General features: G+C 35.8%; 1 non-coding gene across 1 annotated transcript; it reads right to left on the reverse strand.

The window, feature by feature from the left end:
• Positions 1-5,496: 5,496 nt before the first annotated feature.
• Positions 5,497-5,602, reverse strand: LOC141703696 (small nucleolar RNA R71). The gene has a single exon (XR_012567641.1). It is a non-coding gene; the product is annotated as a small nucleolar RNA R71 (small nucleolar RNA).
• Positions 5,603-6,587: the final 985 nt, after the last annotated feature.

Below are 6,587 nucleotides of genomic sequence, written 5' to 3' on the forward strand. Positions count from 1 at the left end.
TGATGAAACTTTTGCTCCAGTTACAAGGCTTGAATCAAAAAGAATCTTCCTTGCATTTGTTGCACATTCAAACTTTAAAGTTTATCAAATGGATGTGAAGAGTGCATTCTTTAATGGTGAATTGGAAGAGCAAGTATATGTGCAACAACCACCCGACTTTGAAGATCCAGAATTTCCAAACTTTGTTTATAAATTGTTGAAATCTCTCTATAATTTTAAAAAAACACCTAGAGCATGTTATAACACACTATCAAAATTCTTGATCAAACATGGATTTAATAGAGGAACCATTGATAAGACTATATTCTATAAGAAGCATGGTGATGATATTATCATAGGTCAAATCTATATGGATGATATCATTTTTGGTTCTACTAATGAGAAGTTGTGTCAAATATTTTCAGGACGCATGTAGAGTGAATATGAGATGAACATGATGGGAGAGCTTTGTTACTTCCTTGGCCTTTAAGTTAGTCAAAAAAGTAATGGCATCTTCATTAGTCGAACCACATATGTTAAAGATTTTTTAAAGAAGTTTGGAATGGCTGACTGCTCATCTGCATCTACACCAATGTCTACAGCTACCAAGTTAGATGAAAATGAGAAAGGAAAAAATGTAGACATATCTAGCTATAGAGGAATGATTAGATCTTTTATATAGTTAACTGCTAGTAGACTAGACATTATGTTTGTAACATGTCTCTGTGCTAGATTTCAAGTAAATCCCAAAAAATCACATTTGATGGCAATAAAGGGAATTTTCAGATATTTGAAGCGAACAACAAACTTGGGATTGTGGTATCCTAAGGGAACTGGTTTTGAAGCTGTTGGATACACAGATGCAGATTTTGCTGGGTACAGGGTTGACAAGATGAGTATTAGTGGAAACTGTCAATTTCTTGGACAAAGAATTGTATCTAGGTATAGTAAGAAACAAAAATCTCTCAACTTCTATAGCTGAGGCTGAATATATAGATGCAAGAAGTTGTTGTGCTCAATTGCTTTGGATTAGAATTCAACTAATGGACTATGGCCTAGTGTTACACAAAATTTCAATCATGTGTGACAATACAAGTGCCATTTATATTTTTGCTAATCCAGTTAATCATTCTAGAACTAACCACATTGATGTAAGGTACCATTAAAATAGAGAACATGTTGCAAATGGTATTATTAAGATCATTTTTGTTCCAACAGAAAAACAATTAACTGACATTTTCATTGAACCTTTGGATGAAGCAACTTTCACTAGACTGGTTAGTGAAATTGGAATGTTAAATTTTTCATCCTAATGGCAAGAACTCAGCTAATATCCTACAGCAGATTAATTTCTGATATATCAGAATTAATTTGATTTAATTGGAAATTAATTGGAATTTGATTTATAAATATTTCAGAATTCTCTATATATTTATTTTTCTATATTTAAAATTCAACTTCTTTTTGAAATTATAAGAAAAACTGTCTAACTGTTAATTTACATTTTCAATATGTGAAATTAATATAAGATAAAACTCAAAAGAACAAAAGTATGTAGAGAACTGAGTTCTCGATAATTCTAAATGACTTCTCAACAAGTCATTTTGAGACTTTTCGATAGAGTTCTCGATAAGTCTTTTTCTTGACTTCTCGAAGGACTTCTCGGCAAGCCTCATTATGACTTCTCGATAAGTCTTGTAGAGATCTCATCATATATTTGTTCCTAAAGTTCTCTATAAGTATAAATTTTAGACTTCTCGATAACTTAGAACATAAATAATTTAATTTAATAAATTAATTTAGTACAATGCTTTTGATATAAAATCATTTTAATTTTATTTGATTTAATTAAATAAAAATTGGATAAATTCAGTCCATTGAATAGAAACTGGGCATTTATTTGACATCTCTATAAGTCATTATCTAGTTCTCGACAAGAGTTAGGATAGTGACATCTCGATATGTATCTATTCATTCACGTGACTTTTTGTTAAGCAAATCCCATCCGTTATTCCTACTTCTCGACAAGTCACTTATCTTTCTCTATAAATAGCCAGACATCCCGAGATAACCCCTCTTTACGCTTTTGCGATCTCAATTAACCTAGTTTTTGCAAACCTTAACTGCTCTCTCTTATTTCGAGTTCTTTCTCTCTCGAATTTCTTACCCACTAAAATTTGTACACTTACTATGGCTTCAAACACTGTTAGAGCTATTATCCCAAAGGATGGTACCAACTACTTAGCTTTCACTGATGCTAACCAAGCTCCTGATAGTTTCAAAAGCTTTGTTAAATTTTTATCTGAGAGTCACTTTGCAGGTGCCTTGACTGCTAATCTCAACCTGTACTTGGATGTTCTCAATGACTTTTTGAATTCAGCTGTAGTTAGGATTGTTTTGCATGAGAATCAAGTTGTCTCTTCGGTGCTATAGTTAGGATTGTTTTGCATGAGAATCAAGTTGTCTCTTCGGTGGTAAGATGTTCAATTCAAGGCCAACAAGTGGAATTTGATGAGAATGATATCAACAAGGAACTGGGAATCCTTACTGACAGCATGGTGAAGGTACCAACTCAACAGGAGTTAGCTGAATTTATGGATTTCATAAATTACAGCAAGAAGATCAACCTTGCCTTCTTGAATAAGAAGCATCTTAGGAGGGAATGGTCATTCCTGTTTGACTTAATAGTGAGAGCCTTCACCTAAAGGAAAAATGGGTATGATAATATATCTAGTGTGTTCCAAAAGCTGGTGTTCTCTATGGCTCACAACAGGCACATTAATGTGGGTCTATTAATCCTGGAAGAACTCAACACAAGGCTCATAATACCTTTGGCCACTAGAGGTAAGCAAGTTTTCTTTCCTAGGTCTATTCTGTCTACTTTAAATCATAAAGTTGCAGACTTACATTAACTTAATGGGATTTATAGGACTAAAATAAGCAATTATAAACAAGTGTCCAAGATATTATTTGGTTAACTAGTTATAAAGAACAAGGTACCAGTAGGTCTAAAATTTACTAACTTTATGTAAGAGAGATTCAGAACCAACCCATACCCTATGCCTGACATGAGGTCAAGTGCAGTTTCTAAATCAGTTATGGCTCCTGCACCTGTTGAAGTAAAAACATGGGATAACCAACAGGATCCTTCCACAATTGTGACCACTTCTTCTCTACCATTAGAAGCTAGGGAACCAACTGGTTCATCATCTCAAACTAGTGAAGTTAGTAAAAAGAAGAGAAATGAGGCACCCGTAAATGTCATAAATGAGAGTAGTGAGGATCAAATCTAAATAGAGTCAATCCTGGAAAAGAAACTAAAGAAGACAAAGAACATTGAGCCGACCACTCATGAAGCTACCTCTATATCCTCCCAAAAGGATGCAGTTGTAAAAGAGGGTAATAAACAGACTCTAGGGGCACCTTCTCAACAAAGTGTTTCTATTAAAAAAAGCACTCTCCCTAGTACAATCTGATAAGTGGAATTTATATCCACTTGGAACGCTTCATATCGGCTTAAGTTGGTGTTTTGGACTCAAGTATGTGGTGTTTTTTATATATTTTATGTTTAGTTGTTACAGGGCGCTAGTCAGGAGGAGGAATTGCGTTTTAAAATGATTTTTATGCTAGTAAGAGGTCAGGAATGGAGTTTCCGAAGATCGTATAAAGAAAGGAGCGCAAAAAAAGAAAATTCAGAGTTTTTGTCAGAAGGCAGGCGCGCCCGCGCCTGAAGCAGGGCGGTCGCGCCAGGTGTTCCAACAAGGTAGCATGCCTGCGCCCATTAAATCCTGTAGATTCATGTTTCTAGTATGATTATGATATTATGAGAGTCCAGATGAACCAAGGGCCTATATCTAAAGATAAAAGGACATTTTTATCAACAAGAAAGCAAGGCAGAACATTAAGAAGACCTAGAGCACATGAGACGACTAAGGAGAAGAAGAATAGTTTCATACTTTTGTATTCTTCAATTTAGGCGATACTTTTGGATGCTTGCGTTATTCTTATTCTAAACCCTATTACTTTTATATTATATCGTAGTATTCTGAACTTATTTATTACCATGGTTTAATTGGAACCCATGGTGATGATGTGTTCGATCATGAATTAATCGCTGTCATGGGGTTCTAGCGGATTTATTTATGGATTTCAATAGTTGATTGTTTAAATCTTTAGTGTGTGGTGATTTATGATTTCCTAGTTTGGTTGTGCTTATTTGTCTTTGATGCATAGCTAACATCTAAGATTATTTGTTAATCTCTATTGAAGCGACAATGAATATAGAGGTTTAGAACTTGCCATGCTAGCATAGGTTTATGTATGAATTGACTTGCATAATTCATAGTGTAATTTTAAGCATCTTACACACCCTATGTAATCATAATAGATAACCTGCTCTTCAACCGTTATATTTTCAAATTCTATAGACATATAGGGTTTAAGCATAATTGGTGTCTACTTAACTTCTATCTTGATTGTGGATGCTTAGTAGTAGGGTATACGTATATCGAAAGATAACGTATACTAATTTTGTGTTATCTGATTAGTTATCATCACCATCACATGCTATTGATAAGGTATAAAATTTAAATGAAGTATTTAATGAAGTTAGAATCCCATGTTTTATTCTTATATAAGTAATTCACTTTTAATCTCTTAGTTAATGCATGCTAGTATAATCTCTTAGGTAGTTAATCAACTCAAATTTTTTACTTGTCTTAGCTGTGAACGATAATTATACATTGTTGCATAAGTGCATAATCTGAATTTAACCTAAACCAGTCTCTGTGGAAACAAACTCGACTTAAATCTTGTACTACTTGTGATCACGTATGCTTGCGTGTATTTTTTAGTGTGTTTTAGTGTGAACAAGTGTTTGGCGCCGCTGTCGGGGACTCGGTGTTAATTTTTAGTTTATGTGCTTGACATCGGTGGTCATTAAAGTTCACTGACACGGATTATTTTACTTTCACGGTTTACTTGTTTGTGTTTCAGGTACTCGAGAGAGCGTGTATGCGAACACGTTCTCAATCTCTTAAGGAAACTATTGAAGAAGTGGAAAAAGAAGTTCTTGAAGAAGTTGATAAAGTTGAAGAAGAAAGTGAAGAAGAAGAAGTAATCATTAGAATTGGAGATCCAGCAGCAGCAACAAAAGCGTTGATGGATTATTCTCAACCAAAGATTATGGACATTCAATCGAGCATTGTCAGGCCAGCCATCACGGCTAATATCTTCAAGATCAAGCCTGGCACGATCTAGATGGTCCGGAATTCAGTTCAGTTTGGGGGTGATCCAACAAAAGATCCCAACATGCATATTAGGGTCTTCATTGAGACCTGTGACACTTTTAAGTTCAACAATGTCTCTGAAGTTGCTGTAAAATTGAGGTTTTTCCCATTCTCTCTGAAGGATAAGGCTAAGGGCTGGTTACACTCTCTACTAGCTGGTTCGATTGCTACTTGGGAAGATCTTGCTCAAAAGTTTCTCACTAAATTCTTCCCTAAGACAAAGACAACTACAATCAGGAATGCTCTTACTCAATTTGTGCAGCAATCAGGTGAATCTTTATGTGAAGCATGGGAGCTCTACAAGGAGATGCTTAGGTGTGCCCTCACCATGGAATGCCTGACTGGATGGTGATCAATTGATTTTATAATAGTTTAGGAGCAGAGTCAAGACCTATGCTCGATGCAGCATCAGGTGGAGCTCTATAGGCTAAAAGCTATGAGGAAGCTTATGAGCTGATCGAGATGATGGCTGTGAATGAATCTCAGAACCCAACCCAGAGAATGCCACAGAACAATATAGCAGGAGTTCTTGAGGTGGATATAGCTACAACTGTCACTGCTCAGCTAAAGGTGATTACTATGAAAATTGATTCTCTGGCCAACTATGGAGTTATTCAGATAGCCAGTATTTGTGAGATGTGTGAAGGTGCGCATGCGATGGAGCATTGTGTTATATCTTGTGAATCAGCTCAGTTTGTGAGTAACTTTTGGAGGCAGCAGCAGCTAGTTCCTTCTACGTACCATCCTAACAACCATAATCATCCGAACTTCAATTTGAGCAACAATCAGAATGCAATACAACAACCGTACTAGCAGTTTGGAAATAAGAAATTCAATCCTCATAATTTTTAGCAACAGTATGCACCAAGGCAGCAATTTCATCCACGGGGAATGCAACAACAATCTCATGGAGGTCCAGGTACATCCGTTAATGAAAAATCTGAATTGGAGGAGTTGAGGCTTATGTGCAAAAGCCGAGCAGTTTCAATCAAGACTTTGGAGAACCAAACAGGGCAAATTTCCAATACATTATTGAGTCGACCTTAAGGAACTCTTCGTAGGATACAAAAGCTAATCCAGGCAAGAGGGAAGTCAAAGAACAAATTAATGCAATCATCTTGAGGTCTGGAATGGTCGCTAGCCCTCAAAATCATGATAACAAAAATTCTGAAAAACAAATCCAGAATTCAGGCTCGCATGCGCCCTATAGCAGCGCGCCCGTGCCCTTGCCAATTTCAGAAAGTGAAAAAAATTGGTTATTCAGTTGTGAAAAAGGATGGCGAAGCGGAAACGAAGAAAAATTCTGCTAAAAACACTACT

Source organism: Apium graveolens, unplaced genomic scaffold (genome assembly GCF_009905375.1).
Source record: "Apium graveolens cultivar Ventura unplaced genomic scaffold, ASM990537v1 ctg700, whole genome shotgun sequence".
NCBI lineage: Eukaryota > Viridiplantae > Streptophyta > Magnoliopsida > Apiales > Apiaceae > Apium > Apium graveolens.